Source organism: Symphalangus syndactylus, chromosome 16 (assembly GCF_028878055.3).
Source record: "Symphalangus syndactylus isolate Jambi chromosome 16, NHGRI_mSymSyn1-v2.1_pri, whole genome shotgun sequence".
NCBI lineage: Eukaryota > Metazoa > Chordata > Mammalia > Primates > Hylobatidae > Symphalangus > Symphalangus syndactylus.
The window spans coordinates 42,702,856-42,729,793 of record NC_072438.2 but is presented as its reverse complement, the minus strand read 5'-3'; positions in this window follow the sequence as shown (position 1 = coordinate 42,729,793).

The window sequence follows — 26,938 nt, the reverse complement described above, 5'->3', positions numbered from 1 at the left end:
AAATCTGATCAATAGTTGAAAAACACTTCTTGAAAAATTAATGTTACAACTGTCAACATGAAACACAATTCACTTTTATCAAGAAAATCTGAATGTCAGCTTCCATATCACGTAAGTTTAAAGATAAAATTAAGTGGATATTTCCCGACAGAAATGATATCCCAAAGGCAATATTTCTGAATAAAATTATATTTTGTCTCTTTCCTGGTGTCTCTTTATTCTAAGGTTTTGGGTCTCTATAGTCGAGCCTTGATTAATTGTCCGAATTCCAGACTTTAGTCAATGAGGAATAAGGAAATAATATTGATTATCCTTCAAGATTCAGAATTCAGTATTATTCTTTCTTTCTACATTTTACCTCTTGCTGCCTATCTCTGACACTTGTTAGAAGTCTTGTTTGTTTTCTGGATTCTTACCTTGCTATGACCAGATATTTTTTCTCCCAGGTATTAGGACCCCACTCGTGAGTCCAAGTCTGATGGCTAGTGAATTCTTACTTTATGATGAAAACTGCCACGATGGGGACTATGTGACAGCCTGGCTCAAATTCTATCTGTTTTAGATACATCCATTACTTATTTTGCCCACTTGATTGAGTAGCTGTGACTTACTAGAAAAACCCACAGCACCAACAAACTTTGGAGACATTGTTCTGCATGGTCACATAAACCTCCACCTGTATCCTTTTCCCAGCCATTTTAACATGAGCAAATGTGTTTTATGCCTAGAGCCATTCTCCTGCTTTGTGTTTTATTTCCCCAGTAAATAAGCATGTTGTGTTGGTTATGAGATAATGACAATTACTGTTAATAACTATTAATTAATCCTGCTTTACATATAGTAGAATCATAAACTTTCAGTGAAGAATTGCCTCAATGGTCATTTAGTAGATTCCCTTTGTGACATAATTTTAATAATAAAATGTTAGAGTACACACTTAGAACAAGGTAAATGTATACTATTGCTTAAAATGAAAAGCTTATTTTTACCTGTTTAGTTTTTAATGTGTTTAGCATTTTTCCTTTTTTTACATAAGTAACTCAAGGTAAATTAAGCAAATGAGAGTTTTAGACAAATGAGAGGGTTTTAATTTTTGTCTTAGGGGATTTATAACATTTTATTTGTTTCAATGTTAGTAACAGAAAAATATAGTTTTAAAATTAAAGTTTTCTTCAGAAAATTAATGTATCCTCAGTGTTGCTTTCACATACTACTCATTTGTGAAGAAATTTATAGAAGTCCATTTTAGACATTATTGTCAACATTTATTGAGAACCTACATGCAGTGCACAGTAAAAATAGAAAGTTAACACCTGATTTTAACACAAGACACCTCTCTTCAAAAGGATTATAGATGAATGCCTACATTTGAAACTCAACCTTTTGATGCTTGATTTCAATCAGAAAATATACAGGAAAAGGTATACAACAAGGTTACAGTAGGTAATTAGTGCTCTAATAATTCTAGCAAGGCAATATCTTGGTCTGTTTTCTGTTGCTATAATAAAATACCTGAGACCTGGTAATTTATAAATAAAATAATTTATTTGCTTCGTGGTTCTAGGGCGGGGAAGTCCAAGGCATAGTGGTAGCTCTGGCGAGGGCTTTCATGGCAGAAAAGTCGAAGTGTGAGTGAACATGTGTGAAAGAGGCAAAACATGGGTGGTGACTTGGACTTACTTACAACCCTCTTTTGTGGTAACTAATTCAGCTCTGTGAGAGTGAGAACTTGCTCAGTCCCAGAAGAATTAGCACAGTTTCTAAAGAGTGGCATTAATCCACTTTAATGGCCTAATCACATCTTAAAGGCCCTGCTTCCCAACACTGCCACACTAGGGACCAAATTTCCAATTCATGAATTTTACGAGATACACTCAGCTCTCAAACCATAGCAGGTAGTAAGTACTTTGCAGAGTTGTTACATAAAATTAAGTGAATCAGTGGGAGAGAAAGGTGACAGACAGAATTTCTAGCAAAGAAATGAACAAGGAGCAAAGGTGCACTGAGGTGACCTTAGATGAAAGACATTCAAGGCACATTTGAGGAACAAAAAGTAGAGCTGGCTTAGCTGCAATAGGAAATTGGAAAAATGAGAGAAGGAAGTGAAAAAAGGACAGGAAGTTTTACAAAAAAAAGAGCTGACCCCAGATTTGCATCTATTATTTCTGTATTCTATCCTACTATGATTATATAATATGGACCTATGGATACAGGATACAGGTCCATATCATCTAATCATAGTAGGATAGAATAGGAAGAAGATGCTTGGAAAACTGACTTGTCTGGATATATACAGTTAATTTTGGAAGAGTTAGGTTAAAGGAGTAGAGGTTTAAGTCAGTTCTTCAATCTGGGAATTAGGATAAGCAAGAGGGAGAATCCTCAGCTTCCAGATTATGCATCGTGAGACAGCCCCAGTACCAAATGTAGATTAAGGTTCTACTCAGACTAACTGGGACTCAGTAAGAGGGCAAAGAGGAGAGATCCTCTTGGACAGGATAAACCTAAAGGAGAAAAGCAGGACTAAGGTAAGAACTGTAATGTATTAATGCAGGTGTCCAGAGATTACACAGAGACCTTGTAACCTGGCAACAAAGGAGATAGAAAAATATATCAGAAATTAGTGGTCAAGAATATATCTTTATACTCTGTGTCTGAGTGCCTGATATAATTCTATGCTCTGCCACTTTGGGAGCAAATCCTTATGTGATTGTTTTAGTAGGTGACTTAACATAAGCTCTTCTCATTGGGGCAGTTGTCTTCTATTTTTTCAGGGCATAAGGAGATTATCACTGTAGCACTCTGATTTTAGTTATTGAAAAAATAGGCAACCATATTTTTATAAGATGAAGATGAAATAAAAAATATATTAAATCCCTTTTAATTGTTTCACACAGCTAGATGCTTGCCATAAATTAGATTCATGGCTGACCCAACATTCCAGATAATTGCCATCTCTTATTTTCATCTTTGATGTGATTTCAAGTATCTTGTAATCAGTTTTCAAATTGACAGTTTTTTAGGTTCACATCAGATCTCTACAGCCAACACATCAGATCATTTGGTGCTTTGCTGCTTGATTTATTGAAAGAAAATACACAAATATTATTCCCCCAATTTCTACTTGGTTCTTTTTTCAGAGATGCTGGCTTAGGAACTTCTTTTAAACTAGTTCTATTATGAACCACCACCCCTCATACATATGACTTCCATGTTCAAATTGGATAAAATGTCAAAATACTGCCTACCTTTATTCTGTTCATCATGGAAGCATTCAAATCTCACGCACATTCCTGAGATAAATAATCAACTCATGGGTTAACTCCAATTTATTTACAATTTAATGAAATTTTCAAGCAACAATTGTATTTTTTCATTGCAGCAGTGGTATACATAATTTATATCTTGTTTCTAAGCCTAACAAATGTGTTTTCTAGAGATAAGAGGTCTATTTCCACTATACATTTATTCACTGCATAGCCAAACCTTTTGAAAAGGTTTATAAACATTACATATGATATGTTTGTTAATCATTTTTCCATTTTAATTGTGGATTTACGCTCAATTTTGCATGCTGAAATTTCTGTCTTTGTTTTGTAACTTTGGTAATTTAACATGATCAGATTTGACTTCTAATCATTTATTAACCTAATGCCAAATTATTCTTCCTCCTCACAAACACACATGTGTATTAACACCAATTATTGACAGTTAAAAATAAGTTAAATGCAAAGTCTCATTGTCAACAGGAAATTTTAAAAAGCACAATTTTAACTTGATTTTATGTCTTTTTAGAATCTTGCCCCTGAGAATGCCATATTTTTGATTTAAGTCCTTTTATCTATTTATTAGTAAACTTCAGAAACAAAGTTAATAATAATAAGAAAACTTTCTTGAAATTCAATAGAGGCTGACAGTGGAGAGGTTGTGTAGATTTAAGCAAAATTTCTCATGAGGTGCTGAAATCCAATAACAATGGATATCTCATATTTGCTTTTATCACATTTTAGATTTGATATAAAATGATTCTTTTGGAAAATAAAAATATCAGAATTACTAGCTTATAATTTTTCAATGTTTATCTAGTATTTTAATAGAGCATGTGTTGTGCAATTGTTTATTTCATAGACCAAGAAGACAAGGCCTAACTATTAATATTTATTACAGTAATGAAAAGAGTTACCACCTACTGAAGTCTTTCTATACACTAGGTATTTTGACAAGTGCTTTTATGTATTATCATATAAATCTTCATGAAAACTCTATGAAGGACAAGCACTTATTATTTCTGCTTTTATAGATGAGGGAATTGGGGCTTAGAGAAGTTAAATGGCTCATGACTGGTTGCATGAACCAGTAAGTGCTGGGATTGGAACACTGTATTAATTTGTTTTCATGCTGCTGATAAAGGCATACCTGAGACTGGGCAATTTACAAAAGAAAGAGGTTTATTGGACTTACAGTTCCACGTGGCTGGGGAGACCTCACAATCATGGTGGAAGGTGAAAGGCACATCTCACATGGTGGCAGACAAGAGAAGTGAGCTTGTGCAGGCAAACTCCCCTTTTTAAAACCATCAGATCTCATGAGATTTATTCACTATCATGAGAACAGCACAGGAAAGGCTTGCCCCCATGATTCAAATACCTCCCACCGGGTCACTCCCACAACATGCAGGAAGTCAAGATGAGATTTGGGTGAGAAAACAGTCAAACCATATTATTCCACCTCTGGCCCCTCCCAAATCTTATGTCCTCACATTTCAAAACCAATCATACCTTCCCAACAGTCTCCCAAAGTCTTAACTCATTTCAGCGTTAGCTCAAAAGTCCACAGTCTGAAGTCTCATCTGAAACAAGTCAAGTCCCTTCTGCCTATGAGCCTATAAGATCAAAAGCAAGTTGGTCACTAGCTAGACATAACGGGTGTACAGGCATTGGGTAAATACAGCCATTCCAAATGGGAGAAATTGGCCAAAACAAAGGGGCTACAGACCCCATGCAAGTCCAAAATCCAGCAGGGCAGTAACATCTTAAAGCTCCAAAACGATCTCCTTTGAATTCATGTCTCACATCCAGGTCGTGCTGATGCAACAGGTGGGCTCCCATGGCCTTGGGCAGCTCCACCCCTTTGGCTTTGCAGGGTATAGCCACCTCCTGGCTGCTCTCATGTGCTGGCATTCAATGTCTTTGGCTTTTCCAGGGGCATGGTGCCAGCTGTCTGTGCATCTACCACAGTGGCCCTCTTCCTAAAGTTCCACTAGATGGTGCCCCAATAGGAACTCTGTGTGGGGACTCTGATGCCACATTTCCCTTCTGCACTGCCCTAGCGGAAGTTCTCCATGAGGGCCCTGTCCCTACAGGAAACTTCTGCCTGGGCATCTAGGTGTTTCCATACATCCTCTGAAATCTAGGCAGAGGTTCCCAAACCTCAATTCTTGACTACTGTGCATCTGCAGGCTGAAACCACATGGAATCTGCCCAGGCTTGGAGCTTCCACCCTCTGAAGCAACAGCCTGAGCTGAACCTGGGCCCCTTTTAGTCACAGCTGGAGTGGCTTGAATTCAGGGCACCAAGTTCCTAGACTGTACATGGCATAGGGACATTGGATTCAGCCTGGGAAACCATTTTTTCCTCCTAAATCTCTGGGACTGTGATGGAAGCAGCTGCTGCAAAGGTCTCTGGAGACATTTTCCCCATTGTCTTGGTGATTAACATTAGGCTCCTTGTTACTTATGCAAATTTCTGCAGCCAGCTTGAATTTCTGCTCAGAAAATGGGATTTTCTTTTCTATTGTATGGTCAGGCTGCAAATTTTCCAAATTTTTATGCCACATTTCCCTCTTAAAACTGCGTGCTTTTTATAGCCTCCAAGTCACCTCTTTAATGTTTTGTTGCTTAGAGATTACTTCCACCAGATACCCTAAATCATCCTTCTCAAGTTTAAAGTTCCACAAATCTCTAGAGCAAGGGCAAAATGCCACCAGTCTCTTTGCAAAAACACAAGAGTCATCTTTGCTCCAGTTCCCAACAAGCTCCTCATCTCCCTCTTAGACCACCTCAGCCTGGATTTCATTGTCCATATCATTATCAGCATTCTGGCTAAAGCCATTTGACAAGTCTCTAGGGAGTTCCAAACTTTCCTACACTTTCTCCTGTCTTGTTCTCAGCCCTCCAATCTGTTCCAGCCTCTGCCTGTTGCCCAGTTCCATAGTCACTTCCACATTTTTGGGTATCTTTTCATCAGTGCCCCACTCTACTGGTACCAATTTACTCTATTAGTCTGTTTTCACACTGCTGATGAAGACATGCCCAAGACTGGCAATTTACAAAAGAAAGAGGTTTATTGGACTTACAGTTCTGAGGCCTCACAATCACGGTGGAAGGTGAAAGGCACATCTCACATGGTGGCAGACAAGAGAAGAGAGCTTGTGCAGGGAAACTCCCCTTTTTAAAACCATCAGATCTTGTAAGACTTACTCACTATTACCAGAATAACACGGGAAAGACTTGCCCCTATGATTCAATTACCTGCCATTGGGTCCCTCCCACAACACGTGGGAATTCAAGATGAGATTTGGGCAGGGACACAGCCAAACCGTATCAAACGCTAATCCAGATCTATTTTCATAACACTTTTCTTAACTAGTATACCAAGTGCCTCATTTAGAAATTGCCTTGTTGATTAATGTAAAATTAACTAGGTGAGAGGGTATAATGGAAACTTATGGAAAGTCAACTAATATCATGTTTCCCTTACCTATTCTTTTCCCATATCCTCCAGAAATCAACTTGTATTTTTTCTTTCTTTTTGTATTACAGAAAAAATTACAGACTCTGGTTTTTTATTCAGTTCTATCCTGCACTATATGCTTCAGTGTTATTTTATCCTCACAACAATTCAATAGATATTATAACTTTTATTTTATACAAAACTATATGAAGACTCAAACTGGTTAACTGAGTTGACTAAGATCATATAAGATACCATCAGAGTGAACAGGCAATCTACAGAATGGGAGAAAATTTTTGCAACCCACTCGTCTGACAAAGGGCTAATATCCAGAATCTACAATGAACTCCAACAAATTTACAAGAAAAAAACAAACAACCCCTTCAAAAATTGGGTGAAGGATATGAACAGACACTTCTCAAAAGAAGACATTTATGCAGCCAAAAAACACATGAAAAAATGTTCATCATCACTGGCCGTCAGAAAAATGCAAATCAAAACCACAGTGAGAAACCATCTCACACCAGTTAGAATGATGATCATTAAAAGGTCAGGAAACAACAGGTGCTGGAGAGGATGTGGAGAAATGGGAATACTTTTACACTGTTGGTGGGACTGTAAACTAGTTCAACCATTGTGGAAGTCGGTGTGGCGATTCCTCAGGGATCTAGAACTAGAAATACCATTTGACCCAGCCATCCCATTACTGGGTATATACCCAAAGGATTATAAATCATGCTGCTATAAAGACACATGCACACGTATGTTTATTGTGGCACTATTCACAATAGCAAAGAGTTGGAACCAACCCAAATGTCCAACAATGATAGACTGGATTAAGAATATGTGGCACATATACACCATGGAACACTATGCAGCCATAAAAAATGATGAGTTCATGTCCTTTGTAGGGACATGGATGAAACTGGCAACCATCATTCTCAGCAAACTATCGCAAGGACAAAAAACCAGACACCACATGTTCTCACTCATAGGTGGGAATTGAACAATGAGAACACATGGACACGGGAAGGGGAACATCACACTCGGGGGACTGTTGTGGGTTTGGGGGAGTGGGGAGGGATAGCATTAGGAGATATACCTAATGCTAAATGATGATTTAATGGGTGCAGCACACCAACGTGACACATGTATACATATGTAACAAACATGCACGTTGTGCACATGTACCCTAAAACTTAAAGCATAATAATAAAATTAAATTAAAAAATATAAATAAAAAAAGATATATAGAACTAGAGTTAGAACCTAAATCTTTGGACTCTATATAATAGTGATTTTTCCCATATAATATTATGATGATTAATTTTATGTGTCAACTTCAAACATGCTTTTTATGACATTGATGTTTAAATTGGTAACCTTAAAGTTGATTGTCCTCCATTATGAAGTGGGTCTCATCCAATCAGCTGAATGCCTGAACAGAACAACAACAACAACAACAACAACAACAAAATCAGACTCCTTGTGGAAATTCTCTGGCAAAATATCTTTTGACTTATCAGTAACATTCAGTCTCCCTGGTCTCCAGCTTCCTAACCTATATGGCAATTTGGGACTTGTCAGTCTCCATAATAATGTGAGACAATGTCTTACTATAAATCTTATTCTACACACACACACACACACACACACCATATTGATTTCATTTTTCTGGAGAAGCCTGACCTATATAGAGATAGCTTTGGCATATATAATTAATATTGGAAAACTTAAACAACAGTTAGTAAGTAAATTATACACCAAGCACTCACTTTTGACCCCATCTGAGACCTCCATTCAAGGGTCTACTTAGCTGTTCTAAATGTGATCTTCAGATTTAAAATAGAATTTACTAATAATAAATATTTAAAAAAAAGTACTTGCAGAGTATTATTTTTTCAATTACAAATGCTAATAAAAATTAGCATATGTAAGCAACATCCTTCATGTAAATTCTAAAAGCTGTTATACAGGAAAGTGAGGAATTACGGAGGGCCAATTTTTTTTTTTTAAAGTTTGAATAAAGTACTTGGTAACTGAACATAAAAAATTCTGCAATGGTGAGGTCTTCATCTCAGTCCATCAAATCTTACCCACAATGCCTTGTCCATTACTGTCAAAAATTCAAGGAAGTTTCTCAGAGATTATTATTCAACATCTTTTTATATTTATTGGAAAGTTTACCAAAATAATCTACATAAACATATAAAAGGGTAATGTACATGCTTTCTTAATGGCTAAAAATGGGGTGTTTGTCTCCAGAATTTTTTCTCTTAGGTTTAGCATGGGCAAAATCAGGACCTATGTTCATCTGGTTTTTGTTAAGACAGGTTTGTAAGTTATAAAAGAGGCAGCACATCTATTGAATTTAGGATTAAAAAACAAGGTAAACAAGTTCAACCTGAGTACAATAAATAAATAACACAATCTTAGGATGATTGGACAGCACAAAAACTGGAGGCAGGCTGGGCCCAGTGGCTCACGCCGGTAATCCTAGCGCTTTGGGAGGCTGAGGGGGGTAGATTGCCTGAGCTCAGGAGTTCGAGACCAGCCCGGGCAACACAATGAAACCCCACCTCTACTAAAATACAAAATAAATTAGCCGGGCGTGGCGGCATGCACCTGTAGTCCCAGCTACTTGGGAGGCTGAAGCAGCAGAATTGCTTGAACCCAGGAGGTGGAGGTTGCAGTGAGCCGAGATTGTGCCACTGCACTCCAGCCTGGGTGACAGAGCGAGACTCTGTCTCTACAAAAAACAAAAACAAAAACAAAAAACCAAAAAATAAAAACTGGAGGCAAATCTATTGAACAGAGCAGATACGGAGTGAATTTACTAAGAAGAATAGGAGGAGCCAAATAAATGAATTAGCTAATTTTTATTCACAATAAAATATAGAATATTGACATTAAAAAAGAAAAAAACATTAAGATCAGAAAAGAAAGTATCTTGTGAAAACCACAATGACAAATTTTTAAATAGAAGCAAGAGGAAAACTGCCACTCAACTCACAACACTTTGATACGCAAATGTGTAGGTTTTCCACACCAAGCAATTTAAAAATTTTCTGTGGACACCAGCTGGCGGTCCTACAATGTAATTTGATTCTGAAACTAACTACCCAGAGTTAGCACAGATCCCACAAGCTAAGGGCTCAGTCTCAAAAACTGCCCTCAACTTCAGACACCAATCACAAGTATTTGGATCCCCATGTGTTCTGTGAAAGGGCCATACCATGCAAAGGGACCCCAAATGCCAAAGGAGCTGATAAACAAAAGAAGAAGGAAGACAAATCCAGTTTGTTGGTAAACAGTGTTTTACTGGGGAACTTGCAGACAACAGTATCATTTTGGGCAGCCACAAGGCAGATAAATCTCTGCACTGTTACTCTGCAGACCCATATGGTATACTCCACATACCATAGGGAAATGGTAAATTTGCTCCAGTGAGACAATTAAAGTTCACCCACCAAAAAAGGCAAGAATTCTATGTGCATCATAGCCTATAATATGTGTGATAACATCAAGCATGCTTTGTGCTTACCCTAGGGGCAGTTAATGAAGTAGAAATCTGAAGGTATTCATGAAACTGGAGCTAATCTGAAGTTAACATGGTGGATTAGCATCCAAGATGGAGCAAGATGGAGGCTCTTTTGTCTCTACACTCCACCCCTCTAATCTGGGTCTTACAATCTCAGGCACCCAGCTCTTCTGCAATGGTCCCTATACCTCCTGAAAGGAGTGGCACTATAGTCATTTCAATAGCATGCACCCACTGCATCAATTTGGCTTCTACTTGTAAGAAGAGGCAAAGCAAGAATGTAAACAATAACAGGCAATGATACTCATGCCAAGTATAAGACACAGAATTAATAATGTCTTTTGCCACCATGTTCCCCATGATCAAACAAAGAGACCTTTTGTAGGGCAGAGCAGTAACGGAAGCAGAAAACTATGGGAGGAAATACCAGCGTTTAGTTGGCACTTGATGGGACAATTCTTTTCCATCAAGCAAGGTGACTGTAGTGTCATCTCAGTTATGACAGAGGCAGCCTGATTATGGGCTGGGGTCACACACAGAACAAGTTACCCGATGGGTGAAGGTACCAGTGATATTTTTAAGGTGACAGGGGCTGTGAAGAATCATGTCTAATGGCTGATCAGAGTGCCTTTTAAAAGGAGCTCTGTTTCAGTGTACTGGTATGTGGAGCGTTTTGGTCCAGACTCAAACAGGATCAGTGGAGACCACTTTAGTTGGCCGGTGATTTCTTTACTATCTGACAAGAAATACCCTATCCAACCTGGGGGAAATTAACTGTCAAATCTATTCAAGTATCCCCTCCCCTGTCTCAAAGTCTTGGGATATCCCAAATAATTGATAATATTTGCTATTGGCCTTTTATCAGTTCAGGTAGAAACGTGTCTGGTCGGTCTTTCTTTACCACTGTGGTTAAGAGGCCCTCCTCTGTGGGGGTCCCATGTTGTTGGTGTGGTGCCAGCCCTATATTCACCTCAACTGACTTAAGAGTTGCTAATGGATTGAGGCAAAATCTTTGCCCACCCGTGAAAGGTATGCAAACAATGTGATGCCCCCTAGGCTTATGTACCCAATCAGCTAGTTCAGAGGATTGCCAGGGAGCCAATGTTCTAATTTCTGCTAGAATATCAGCCTCCATGTTACCAGGGGATGAATCTAACCAATGTGATAAAACATGATACAAAATTAGGCTCACAGCATATTCTTGTAGCCTTCCCAAATGATTTTTTTTACATGGCAGCTCCCCATAAGGGTTTCTTAAATACATGTTAGTTATCTCAAGCCCTTTGGGCAAGCCATGTTGTAAGATCCTTAAATACTGCCATAGTGCCTGTACAGAGAACCATAGGCCACAGCTCTTGGGTACAAACCAGCCATGCAGCTCAGAGCTCTGCCCATTGACTGCATTACTGCATTCCCATCTCAAACCAGATGATATCTGTCTGCTATTGTACAGCTACTGCCACCCATACACAAGGCGCACCTAGGCTCTACCCATCTGAGTAACAAGAATTTTCAGTAATGGGGGCCATGCCTTTGTGTACCATCGGAGGCTTCTCCTGTGGGGGCTTCACAATAGGGGCAGCACTGTTCTCCTTTTCTATTGCAGTTCGTCCCCCAAGGCACTTGTGGAGAGGGTACTGTGTTATTGCAGGTATGCATGCCACTTTTGTAAAGTGGAGTCTTGGGCAATAGCTGAGGCATGCCTGAAAATTCCCTTCTATTCAGCTCTTGATAGGCAGACAGTTTTCACTGTTACTGGCAAAGTAGTAGTTATGGGTTCAACTTTCTGAAAAACTTTCTATAAGTCCTTGTATATTCCCAAGACCTGTTGTTCAATAGAGGAATAGTGGGTTTCCGCACCCTTCCATAGTTGTGGCCAGAATCCTAGGGGAACTGTTTTCCCATGCTAGACTTGTCCGAGTGCCCAACTAATCCCTTCAGGGCTTATGGTCATATCTCAAGAGATTGGTAATCCAGAGAGGGAGGAACCCAAGACTTGTGCCTGAGCCACTGATAGCAGCCTTCTCAAATGCTTCCTCTTGGTTTTTATTTTTTTATTTTTTATTTTTTGTCACAGCACCAACTAGGTCTCTTATTTGCTATTCAGTATAGTGGATGCAAATATTGAGCTAAATGTGAAATAAAAGCTTGCAGATATCCCAAAATACCTAGAAAACTTGGTAACCGTGTACCTGTTTTAAGCATGGAAGAAATTGTATTTTGTCAATGAGTGGGTGTAGGATAAGGCATATCTTACCTAATCAAGTAAGCCCTAGGAACTTTATAGCTGGCCCTGGTCCCTGGATCTTTTGCAGGCTGATGGTCCATCATCTACATTGAAGAAAGGTGCACAAGGCATTAAACTGTTGCCTGTTGCCACAGCAATGACAAGTTTTCAGAAGTTAGCGTAATATCATCAATGTAATGCCTGTGAGTCAGTGTGTAAAGGGATGCTACCGGAGCACTAGCCAAATCTAACACAGCATGGTAAGTTCCTGTATTTTGTATTATTTGCTCTATCACTTGAGTTATATTAGACACAGCTGCATGTATCTTTGGAACCTCCTTATTTAGTTCCTGTGCCTACTGTCATGATTCGGGTGCCATCTGGCTTTCTTACTGGCCATCCAGGACTCAAAGGGGCTTTGGGCTGGCTGGATAATATTAACTTTGGCCTGCTCCTGTATGGTGGCTGTGATTTATTCTGTCCCACCAGGAAGATGGGCCTATGGTTCTCTGTACAGGCACTATGGCAGTATTTAAGGATCTTACAACATGGCTTGCCCAAAGGGCTTGAGATAACTAACATGTATTTAAGAAACCCTTATGGGGAGCTGCCATGTAAAAAAAATCATTTGGGAAGGCTACAAGAATATTAATTTCATATTAATAATACACCATAGGTTAGGAAGAGGTACAGATTTCCATATTGCTTCCCTCTTAAAATAGCCATTAATGCTAGAACCCATAGGCGAAATTCTCCCACAGATGTTTGTAGCATGCACCGTAACAGGACATCCATACCCAAGATGTTTTCTGGAATAGGTGAGATGAAGACAGTATAATAAGTGGGGGAGCTTCCACCTGATACCAAGGAGGAGAGGAGTTTGTTTCATTCCGAATGTTTGGCACCGGTAACCTGCTGCCTATTTACCATGTCTCTAGATTGGTATGAATTAAGGTGCATTCTTAAAGCCATTGTCTATGAAGTGATGTTCTCTGCTTATTATTTGGATTCCAATAGATTGTGAACACCACAGGAGGCCTCTGTTAACCCCCTATTGCTCTGGCATGGAGGCACCCTTGGCACCACCCTAGTCCCTAGGCTGGGTAGCAGTCTACCGCTGGAACTCAGAAATTGAAGTCATTCTACATGGAATTTCTTCTTTTTCTTCTTTGTCCTCTAGTGGGGTTCTGGGAAGAGGTCTAAACTATTAATTGGAAGTCAGGGCATTCCAAAGGCCCACTAGTATGACATTAGATTGCCTGTGTATGTGTATTTTTGTCTACTCCAGCTAAGATCAAATCATATCACATTTGTTTCCTAGTAACCCTAACTGGGTTTTACCTCATTTTTTTCAGTCCAGCAGACTTTCTTTCTCTCATTTTCCCTTTTCCCTTAGTAACCTTTTCTCTTCCCTTTTAGTTTATCCAAAATCAGAAGTGGCTTTCCAGAGCTCACACACAAATTTCCCCAAAAGGGGGCCATGCCACTCCCAGATGGGCATTCTCTCATTTGTTCAGCTTTACTCCCTGCTAGGGAGAGGCCATCCCCACTGGTGTCCCATAGCCACACAATCCATGTAACTAAGCTTTCTCTCAGCAGCTGTTTAAAAGCGTTTGCTATGCCCAATAATCCTGCCCAGGGCTGCATGTGTTGGGCTTTTGCTTTCTGGCGCATGAGCGTTTTTGCTCTCAAAAGGAGAGGATAATTATCTCCCACCTCTGAGTTAACCTCTGTGCCATCATGTGACTCACTAATTAGTTCCCAAAAATTTCAGATTTTTGCATCTCACTCTGGTTTGGCAAGGAAAGCCTGAACTTCTGGCTGGCACAGCTTTCTCCCACCCAGCCACACAAAGTGGCAAGCTAAGGTTTCCAATGGTGCCTCTTGCGTTTAAAGCTTATCTGCCAAACCAGGCACTAACACAGATGTGGAAGTTCTCATAGCTCTTTCTAAGTGTAATTCTTTCTCCAGCTTTCCTACACTCCTCTCAGCCACTACCTGTGCTTCTGTGGCCACTTGCACAGCCCCTAACAGTGGCAAACGCACTGTTGTGGCTGTTTTGTGATCTTTCTTATCACAGCGGGGCATACAGCTTTTTACTAACAAGATTTCTAAACCCTCTGGCATTTTCAGGGCATCCCTGTACTCATGCAACAGTCCACAGGCATCTAGCAAACAGGCAACACCACCCTACATAGTTAACCAAGCCTCGCCCTCACCCCTCAGGATATCCCCTGCAGATGGTTCCTTCCTCTTACCCAAACTTAGGTTTCCTAACCCCTTCTTGCTGACTTGCCATTTGTTCTGTGAACGGGCCCTATAAGCAAAGCAACCCCCAAATACCAAAGGAGCTGAGAATCCAAAGAACGAGGCACACATATCCAGTTTTTTGGTATAGGGTGTTGTTTTGGGGATCCTACAGACAGAAGCATGGCTGCAAAGCAGGTTGATCTCTGCACTGTTACTCCCCAGATGCAAGGCTTATATCCAATAAAGAAAGGGGATAGGTACTCCAGCAAGACAACTTAAGGCAACCCTCCAGAACAGGCAAGAATGCTGTGCGTGTCATAGTGTATATTGTGTGCAATGACACCAATTTTCTTTGTTTTTACAAATAAAATAGAAGCAAGGAGGCATTTATGGGACTGGTGCTATTCAGATGTCAACATGCTGGATTGGCGTCCAAGATGGAGTCACTTTTGTCTCTGTGCCAGCTTACCCACACTTACTTCTGACTGGGCACAAATTTGGGGTTCCCATGAACTACTTTTTACTAACAATATTTTATTATTTGTTGTAACAAGTCACAGAACTGAGAGAAACATTTTACTTATGTTACCAGTTTATTACAAAGGATATTTTGAAGTGTAAAAATGAACAGCAAGATGAATTGGTACACAGAGCAAAGTCTGAATGTGTTTTGAGTGCAGGAACTTCTGTACAGTGGAATTGGGAAGTGCCATCCTCTTGATATGTCAATGTGTTCACCAACCTGGAGCTCTCCCAAACCCATCATTTCAGGAGTTTTATGGAGATTTCATTATATAGGCACTACCGATTAAATCATTAGCCATTGATGATTAGCTCAGTCTCCAGCGCCTCTGCCTTCTTTGGAGATAGGTGTGTGCAGCTGAAAGTGTCAGCATTGCTTTGGTCTTTCTTTCAAGCAGCCTCCATCCTGAAGCCGTCTAGAGACCCCAGCAAAGAGTCATTCATTAGAATCCAAAAGACACTCTTATATTTTCAAAGATGCCAAGGGGCTTAGAAGATCTTTTGTCAGGAAACAGGGACAAAGATCAAATATTGTTTAAAAAAATGCTCTTATCACCCCTATCACTCAGTAAATTACCAGAGTTTTAGGAGATCTGTGTCAGGAACCAGAGGCAGATACCAAACATACATCTCATTATGTCACAAGAGATTATAATCATTTGATTGAATTTTGCAGAAAAAAAGTTTCCATGTGGAGATTAAGATTTGAGGATGTTTGGTGAAGGATTGAGAAGTACCAACATGGTGGTACTTAGAATTAAACAACAAAAACGAATCACCAAACAAACACTAAAAAAAAGTTTCCAGATCTGAAGAAAGATTTGAGACATCAGATCAAAAGAGGTCACAGAGTACCAAGCAAATTTAGTGAAAATAGACACCTCATATATCCAGCAGAAAAGACATGTTGCCTTCAAAGGATATAATTAGGTTGGTGTTAGATTTTTTTTTTTTCTCTTGATCACTAAGGGTCAGAAATCAATAGGGCAACATCAGCAGCTTTAAAAAGAAAAAAAGATTAAGGTCTAAGAACTCTATCCCCAGAGAAGCCATCATTTATTTGCAAGGGCAGGAGAAAGATATTTGCTGACATTCAAGGACATGAAAATTATACCTTCTAAGAGTTCACACTAAAACAATTTGAAGATGTATCTAGCTAATGAGAAGAGGCAACAAAATACATTTCTCAAGAATGGAAGTTTATGATGCAGATTTGAAAAAATGTGATAAGCACCAAAACCCAAAAAAAGGAATATGGAAACAATTACTGTTAATACAATAAAACTTAGTGAGAAGTTTGTACATAGATTTCTACAAGAGGAGATTTGAAGGGAAATATTATAATTAATTCATAATAAGATTGTTATTTTAATAAAAATAGAGTAAAATGGTGACTTTTCAATTAATAGTAGAAGTCAATAATTTATTAATTACTTGATAATAGTTTTTTAAATAATGAAGCATGCGTTTCCAAGACTAAATGCTCATTACAATCATCTGGGCAAGTTATTAAATATATGTAGCCCTAAGATTCATCCCAGAGTTTTGGAAAAAGAATTTAGATTTGGGGTCTAGGAATCAAAACTCTTAGAAAGCTCAGTACAGTTTTTTTGTCTTTTGTTTGCTTGTTTTTAAATGCAGCAGTCAGGTAAACATTTATATACAGCTTAGCACAGCTCCCAGTTGTTCTGGAAAATAGCCAAATCTTCAAAGAAATGAAGATCCTCCCCGTACTATGTAACTGATTTTTTTTTTCCTTATCTTTTCCTTGGGCAATTGATAGGGGTGTGGGAAAATAAAATTGTGACTGTTGTGTATGACTTAAAAAGTTCCCAGAAGACAACAAGTCACAATAGGGGCAAGAAACATACAGTGTCTTCAAAGATTCCAAAAAAAAAAAAAAATGATGTCATTATTTTCTGCTCCCTATTTAAAATTTGAGTGAATATTGACCATCCTTTAAGGTCTCATATGAGTTCAACAAACAAAAATGTACAAATGGGCATCACTATTGATCTCACATGAAATGAGGTAAGAAATTTGTGATTTGTGGTCACAATGGTTAATGTTTCCTGTCCCAGAACAGCTTCCTCCTTTGAGGCTGCCACCTGATTGTGATTTGAGAGATTGGCTGTAGGTTATGGGTAGACAATTCTGGTTTTGCCCAAGATCAAATAAACACTGGTATTTACATGAGTGCTGCTCAGGGAATAAAGATTAGCAGTGCATTAGTTGACTGGACAAAGCTAGTACAACAAATAGAGCCAAGAATCTGTGAAGATGCAAAACTCTAGAATCTTATGTAGGTAAATTACATGTGTCATGGAGGTTTCTTGCATAGATTATTTCATCACCCAGGTATTAAGCCTAGTACTTGTTGGCTATTTTTCCTGATCCTCTTCCTCCTACCACCCTTCACCCTCCAATAGGCCCTAGTGTGTGTTGTTCCCCTCTATGTGTCCATGTGTTCTCATCATTTAGCTCCCACTTATAAGTGAGAACACACAGGACTCGGTTTCCTGTTGTTGCGTTAGTTTGCTAAGGATATTGGCCTCCAGCTCCATCCATGTTCCTGCAAAGGACATGGTCTCATTTAGTTTTATGGCTACATAGTATTTCATGGTGTGTATGTTCCACATGTTTTAAACCAGTCTATTGTTGATGGACATTTCAATTGATTCCCCATATCTTTGCTATTCTGAATAGTGCTGCAATGAACATACGTGTGTCTGTGTCTTTATAAAAGAATGATTTATGTTTCTTTGGCTATATACCCAGTAATGGGATTGCTGGGTCAAATGGTCTTTAGTCTTTGAGGAATCACCTCACTGTCTTTCACAATGGTTGAACTAATTTACACTTCCACCAATAGTGTATAAGCACTCCTTTTTCTCCACTACCTTGCCAGCATCTGTTATTTTTTGACATTTTAGTAATAGCCATTCTGACAGGTGTGGAATGGTATCTCACTGTGGTTTTGATTTGCATTTATCTAATGATCAGTGATATTGAGCTTTTTTCACATGCTTGTTGACCACATGTATGTCTTCTTTTGAGATGTGTCTGTTCATGTCCTCTGCCCGCTTTTGTTTTGTTTTGTTTTGTTTTGTTTTTGTTTTTTTGTTTTTGAGACGGAGTCTCGCTCTGTCGCCGAGGCTGGAGTGCAGTGGCGCAATCTCGGCTCACTGCAAGCTCCGCCTCCCGGGTTCACGCCATTCTCCTGCCTCAGCCTCTCTGAGTAGCTGGGACTACAGGCGCCCGCCACCACGCCTGGCTAATTTTTTGTATTTTTAGTAGAGACGGGGTTTCACCGTGGTCTCCATATCCTGACCTCGTGATCCGCCTGCCTCAGCCTCCCAAAGTGCTAGGATTACAAGCGTGAGCCACCGCGCCCGGCCATCTCTGCCCTCTTTTTAATGGGGTTGTTTTTTTTCTTGTAAATTTGTTTAAGTTCCTTATAGATGCTGAATATTAGACCTTTGTCAGATGCATAGATTGCAAAAATTTTCTCCCATTCTGTAGGTTGTCTGTTTACTCTGTAGATAGTTTCTTTTGCCATGAAGAAACTCTTGAATTTAATTAGATCTCATTTGTCAATATTTGCTTTTGTTCAATTGATTTTGGCATCTTCATCATAAAATCTTTGTCCATGCCTGTGTCCTGAATGGTATTGCCTAGGTTGTATTCCAGGTTTTTATAGTTTTAGGTTTTACATTTAAGTCTTTAATCCACCTTGAGTGAAATTTTGTATATGGAATAAGGAAGGTGTCCAGTTTTAATCTTTTGCATATGGCAGGCCAGTTATCCCAGCACCATTTTTAAATAGGTAATCCTTTTCCCATTGCTTGTTTTTGTCAGGTTAGTCAAAGATCAGATAGTTTTAGGTGTGCAGTCTTATTTCTCAGTTCTCTATTCAGTTCCATTGCTGTATGTGTCTGTTCTTGAACCACTACCATGCTGTTTTGGTTACTGTAGCCCTGTAGTATAGTTTGAAGTCAGGTAGCATGATGCCTCCATGTTTGTTCTGTTTGTTCAGAATTTGTTTTGGCTATTCAGCCTCTTTTTGGCTCCCTATGAAGTTTAAGATAGCTTTTTCTAATTCTGTGGAGAATGTCAATGGTAGTTTAATGGGAATAACATTGAAATTCTAAATTGCTATGGGCAGTATGGCCATTTACATGATATTGATTCTTCCTATCCATGAGCGTGAAATATTTTTCCATTTGTTTGTGTCATCTCTGATTTCTTTGAGTAGTGGTTTGTAGTTCTCATGGTACACATCTTTCACTTACCTTGTTAGCTATATTCATAGGTATTTTTTTTTCTTTTTGTGGCAATTATGAATGGGAGTTTGTTTGTGATTTGGCTCTTGACTTGACTATTATTGGTGTATAGGAATGCTAGTAATTTTTGCATATTGATTTTATATCCTGAGACTTTGCTGAAGGTGCTTATCAATTTCAGAAGCTTTTGAGCTGAGACTGTGAGGTTTTCTAGATATAGGATATGTCATCTGTGAACAGGGATAGTTTGACTTCCTCTCTTCCTATTTGAATGCCCTTTATTTTTTTCTCTTCCTGATTACTCTGGCCAGAACTTCCAATACTATGTTGGATAGAAGTGGTGAGAGAGGGCATCCTGATCTTGTGCCAGTTTTCATGGGAAATGCTTTCAGCTTTTGCTGTTTAGTGTAATGTTGGCTGTGGGTTTGTCATATATGGCTCTTATTATTTTGAGGTATGTTCCTTCAATACCTAGTTTATTGAGAGTTTTTAACATGAAGGGATGTTGAATTTATTGAATGTCTTTTCTGCATCTGTTGAGATAATCAGGTGTTTTTTGTCATCAGTTATATTTATGTGATGAATCACATTTATTGATTTGTGTATGTTGAACAAAACTTGCATCCCGGGGATGAAACTTACTTGATTGTGGTGGATAAACTTTGATGTGCTGTTGGCTTAGGTTTGTTAGTATTTTGTTGAGGATTTTTGCATTGATGTTCATCAAGGGTATTGGCCTGAAGTTTTCTTTTTCTCTTGCATCTCTGCCAGGTTTTGGTATCAGGATGATGCTGGCCTCATAGAATGAGTTAAGGAGGAGTCTCTCCTCCTAAATTTTTTGCAATAGTTGCAGTAGGAATGGTACCAGCTCTTCTTTGTACATCTTGTAGAATTCAGCTGTGAATTTGTCTGGTCCTAGGCTTTTTGTTGTTGTTGTTGGTAAGCTTTTTATTAGTGCCTGAATTTCAGAATAGGTTATTGGTGTGTTCAGGAATTCAATTTCTTCCTGGTTCAGTCTTGGGAGGGTCTATGTGTCTAGGAATTTACCCAATTATTCTCGATTTTCTAGTTTATATGCACAGAGTTGTGCATAATATTCTCTGATAATTGTTTGTGTTTCTGTGAGGTCAGTGGTAACATCCCCCTTATCATTTCTGATGGTGTTTTATTTGAATCTCCTTTCCTCTTTATTAGTTTAGTTAGTGGTCTCTCTATTTTATTATTAATTTTTCAAAAAACTAACTTCTGGGTTTTAGATTGTTTTTCATGTCTGTATCTCCTTCAGTTCTGTTCTGATTTTGGTCATTTCTTGTCTTCTGCTAGCTGTGCAATTTGTTTCTGTTGATTCTCTAGTCCATGTTAGGCTGTTAATTTGAGATCTTTCTAGTTTTCTGATGTGGGCATTTAGTGCTATAAAATTCACTCTCAACATTGCCTTAACTGTGTCCCAGAGATTCTGGTATGTTGTATATTTGATCTCATTAGTTTCAAAGAACTTCTTGATTTCTGCCTTAAATTCGTTATTTACCCAAAAGTTATTCAGGTGCAGGTTACTCCATTTCTATGTAATTGTAGTTTTGAGTGAATTTCTTAGTAGTCTTGATGTCAAATTTGATTGCATTGTGGTTCAAGAGACTGCTTTGTTTTTAGTTTTTTTTGCATTTGCTGAGGAGTGTTTTATTTCTGATTATGTGATCAATTTTAGAGTAAGTGCCATGTGGTGATGAGAAGAATGTCTATTCTGTTGATTTCGGGTAGAGACATAACTCTAGAATCTTATTTTTCCCACAAACGGCAATCTAATGAGGGTGCTATTTCTCACTGGTTGCCACACTTTCACTTGGTGATCCAGACACTAGAACACTTTCTGTCTTATCACTCTGCCATCCTTGAAAGCCCCTCATCGTTGCCATCCGACTGGCAGAATGGCGAACAAATCAGTACGAAAAGTGAGACAACAATTAGAAGCAAGGAAGGCTCTAAAACATGATTTTTGGCTGGAGAGCCAATAGTAGATAGCTGTTTCTACCATGAGATATGAAAGACCTAGCCTAGTCTTTTTCAACATCTTTAAATCTTCATTTTATTACACTGAGAAAAGTCCAAATTGACACTAGCTCTATGAAGAATGCCACCTCAATAAATATAGACTAAAAACTTATGAAATTATTTAGAAAAATAAAAGAATGAATCCTTTAATTGAAAAAATAGACAAAGGACCCAAATTCACAAAAAAAGACAATAAATATTTTTTAAAATAGTCAGTTTCAGTAAAACCACAATATGCAATTCGCTATTTCTCCTCTTCTCCCCAAACTGGCAAAGCATTTAACTCAGTAATATTCTTTGTCAATAAAATTTTGCTATCCCTTCCACCTTTTGCTATTGGACTTTTAAGAAAGTAAACTTTCTCTTTTTTACTTTATGAAAAATAACTTGGAAATATGTATGTTTAGCCTTAAAACAATGTGTACTCTTTGACTCAGTAAATTCACTTGCAGCCACATACCCTAAGGAAATCAACAGAGATAGGGATCATGATTTATGAATAAGGACATTCATTTCAGCATTATTTGTAATAATGAAAAATTGGTGGAAAACTTTAGCTATAGTGGAATAACTAAATAAATTACAGTATAGCCATATGGTAAGCTGTCACTCAGTTACTCCATAATATATTTCGAAAAAGTTATACACACAAAAAAGTGGCCACAATACAGTTTAATTTTAAACAGGTAAGCTACAAAACTATATATATACAAAAAAATGCAAATTAAAATATATAGAAAAAAGTCTAAAAATATTATGTTACAATCTTAATAGCAATTACAATTGTAATTGTACTTAGTTACAAGTTAACTAATTACAATTATTTTTTAGATTTTAATATAGTAAGTGACAAATCTTTTCTCTTTTGTATGTTTCCCAGAATTTCTACAGCTAATATGGATTATTTTACCATTTTAAATATCCTGTGAAAGAACAAAATGTAGCATTTTACAGAGTCATAAATTTCACATAGACTTTAGATGTTATATATTGAAAACTTTTATTGAATGTAATAGTGCCCATCATACTAAATTAAAAGATTACTGACTAATGTTAATTATCATAAGTTGGTTCTTTTAAGTTAGATAGTCACTTCTGTATGTAAGCGAGCAGTCAGGAAACCAGTAGCCAGAACCAGGGCACTAGCAATTCACTTTTTTAAAATTTATTTTAAGCCTATTATTTTTCATTAGTTAAGTCCTTTCAAATGATTATATTTTTTTCTCACCAAAGAAATATTCGAACACAAATTGAATATAATTAATAATTTACAATGAATATTTTCATTAGCAGATTAGATGCTTATAGACAGGAATTTAAGATATGTTTTCTTCTCTCCTCTCTTTTTACTAAATGAAAACTGTCGAAAACTGCAGTGCCTATATAATTGGAACAGCTTTTTCTTAGTTTTGGAGATGTTGACTTTTTTAAAAAGCCATTTCTATATAGAATTTCAGAAGATGCTTTTAGAGAACTCTATTCTATTTGTTTTGAAAAGGTGCCTCTAAAGTAATCTATTGTAAAGTATGTAGTTTTCCAAAAGCCATAGCTAGTTGCCTAGCAACGCACTTGGTTATGTCATACAGTGAAAGCAATATGATAAAATGTTGTTTTTCAGGTATTAATTTTTAAACACATTTCTAACTAAAAGACTATATTTTGTGGATGGAAATTTTTGAGAAATGGGTCTTGTAAAAACAAAATAAAAGAGAGTCAATACCACACTAATTGACAGGCTTTTTCTTAATGAAACAATATTAAAATTCGAACCCAAAGGTAAGGATTTGATGACTTCTTGCCAGGCCCCCAGGCACTACCTTGTGCTCCCTGATGCACTCGCTGCATTAAGAGCCACAGTAAGAGGATAAAATTGCACATCTGTGAAGGGGACTTAATGGCGTTATGACATTCACGAAACACACAGGGTGTCTTAAATGTATCAGAAAACATCTAACTTTGTAAAAGTTCTTTATTGTTTTAAATGTCAAAACTGTTAGAGCAGGAACATTTTAAAAGCTAAATTTAAATCCTAGAATAAAAATCAGAAGAATCAACTCTTGGATTTTTTTGTTTGTTTTGTGTTTTTAAAAATTCATTGCTATTTTTTCTTTCCATCTCTAAGTGTTAGTTGAAAAATTCCACGCCTCCTAATTTTTTGTCTTTACTATTTCCCACAAGCCTGGGCTTCCTTCTTCCACTATCTTTGCATGTGTTTGTGTGTGTGTGTGTGTGTGTGTGTGCGTGCGCAGGCGTGTGTGTGTGTGTAGTTGTGTATGGTGGTGGTCATGGGGCATGGTGGGAAAGTTCATAAAAGATGGGAGAATCTCTTAAATAAAAATACATTTAGGTCAGGAGTGGTGGCTCATGCTTGTAATCCCAGCACTTCGGGAGGCCAAGGCAGGTGGATCACCTGAGGTCAGAAGTTCGAGACCAGCCTGGCCAACATGGTGAAATGCCATCTCTACAAAAAATACAAAAAATTAGCCAGGTGTGGTGGTGGGTGCCTGTAATCCCAGCTACTCGGGAGGCTGAGCCATGAAAATCACTTGAACCCGGGAGGCAGAGGTTGCAATGAGCCAAGATCGCACCACTGCACTCCAGCCTGAGCAACAGAGCGAGACTCCTTCTCTAAAAAACAAACAAAAACAAAAACAAAAACAAAAACATTGAATCAGTAGTTGAAAATATGGTTCTTCCAGACATGTTTGTTTTTAAGGGCTTAGAATTTAAACTTAGGCTACTAGTTTGAACCTGTCCTTTTATCTGATTTCTATTCCTTTGACAATTAACAGTTATTGGCAAGCTGCTGTCCATTATACTTTCGTGTCCCAAGATGTTGTTATTATTAGCAAGGGGTGGAAATGACAGGCAAGGCAAATTCCTGGCCATCAGTCATTTTAATGCTTTATTCACTGGCAATCTAGCCTTTAGTTTGATGTTACTGTTGCTACCAGGAGAGCCAATTTTTATTAAAGGCCCTACCCTCTCTTTCTGTCTTACAATGAATTGGTCATAAAAGTCCTTGGGCACAGATAATGCTATGCATTCAGCAAAGAATTTCATCACCAGAGGACTTCATGTTTTAACCCCTTAATCTAGGTGGGCCACAGAAGTGATGCTTTCCCCTGGCATGAGGGTGAAAGTGGAGTGTACCATTTGCAATTTGACACAGTAAAAATCCTTGTCTTAGGCATCAACATTGTAGATTGAATATGGAGGATGGTGGAATCCAAGATACAGGCGGCCTGGATCCCTGAGGCTGAGTGACCACTGAGTAGCAAGTCACCAGGAAAATTGCCCAGCCAGAAACATCCTTGTTTTGTTTTGCATAAAAAATAACTTTTATTGTATCAAGTCATTTAGATTTGGAGAACATTTTTTGTGATAGCCATAGGAGTTACAGATGCTGGCTAATATAGGCCCATTCACTTTCTGTTTACATAACTAGATTAAGTCTGATGTTTAGACCTGCATACTATTATCTGCAGCAGCATAAGTCCTGTATATTCCTAAATATCTATTCTATGGGTTTACCTCTCACTCTTCCATAGAATCTCATCTATAAATCTTTCCAAAATTACCTGTTTGTTATATATATTGCTTATTTGTTTCCCAAGGAAAAGTAGGCTATTGATATTCGTTTTCACATTTGTATGGAATTTTTCTAAGAATTCAGCATTAAGGTACTATATACAGACTCTCAGCTAGGTGTGAGGGCATGGCAAGGAAAAAATCACTGATCATATTAGGAGGCAATATTTAGGGAGATTTGGGAGCATAAGAAGCCAGGTATCATTGTTGTATCTTCCATACTCCTGTATGTGACAAAATAGTGCATTTTGGAAATGTTATTTGTACCCCTTGCTGTTGTTACTAGTTTTCTTTCCCTTTTATTACCTTCCCCCATCCACCCTCCTTGACCATTTTGGATAGTGCCTATTTTGGCAAGGAAGAAATGCATAGATTTTTTAAAAAAGAAAGAGAATATAAAGAGTAGGGAGAAACAGAAAGGACTCCAGTCAAAGGCATTATATTTTGGGGTAAACATGGTAAAAGTGATGACTTAGAGCAAGACTTTTTGTCTCTGAGATTTGTAAAGGTTTCTAGTCTGGGAGTCAGGAAAGATCTGGAGGAAGCAACAATTTCGTAAATCCCATAGGATCTTTGATATAAGATCAGGGGAGAGCTGGGTCCCCAAGAATATGGCTTCTCAATATACGTAGAAAGACCTAGCTTTAGATAGACTTAAGAAATTCTGAGAAAAGTACAAATGCAGCATAACAGTGATCATGCACACAATAGTGAAATGCATGACCTAGAACACGGTGTGTTTAGGAAGACAGCTGTATAGGATGTTCTGCACGTGGCAAATAAACTCCACTTGTTTAAGAACAGCAGAGAAGTGGGAGTAGGAAATGTTTCTCTGCAACATATTAGAATTTTTACTAAAATTGCAAAATGTTACCTGTTTACCAGATCGATTGAAGAGCTGCAAGACCTAAAAAGCTGAAAATTGTAAAACACTAAGAATTGGCCACACAGGAAGATTTAACTCTTAGTTGATGCCTGACAGGTTACATTGAGTAAATGTAATGAATTCAATTGATAATTCAATTTCAACTCCACCTCATAGCTTGTTATTATACAAGGACTCAGGATTTTGAAATCAGTTTCAATAACGAGGATGTAGAACACAGAAAGAAATAAGATTATTTTCTGCAGAACAGTGAAGTGGAGCTTTATATTCCAAGTTAATTCAGAAATGAAAATTAAATTGTCCTTACCATCCACTTGAGTTTGTTACATAAGATTATAACGGCTGTACTAAAATACGCTTACATAGATCCACTTTCTCAAACCTTACTTCTTGGCTTATGTTGATGCTTCAGGGATGCTTAAGGTTTGTTCTGACCTCTCTGTTTTCAGTAGAGTAGTTTGCTAGGCATTTTGAGTCTATCCATCATTTACCTACATCCTCCCAGATGAGTTATAATGCATCAAGTGTTTACTCTGAACCTTCATACTAACTGTGGTCTCATAACTCATCCTGTCTCACTAATTGATGTCAAAAGTAGTTCTTTGGTGACTGTGAAGCTCCATGAAGACAATTATGTTATGTGAAGCTCGTGGGAGCTCAAGAGTTTCACAAATCTGGGGGAGAGATATTTATAGCAAAATCATCAAGGGAGTTGTGTCAGAATTTTTCCCCACCCCCAAAATCTGATATAATATTTAAATGTAGCTAAAGAAAGACAGCAGTTTGAATAAATTTTGACAAAAATTCCCTTGACAAAGTCAATACTCCTCCCTTATGGTTGTTGATACTGTTCCTGAT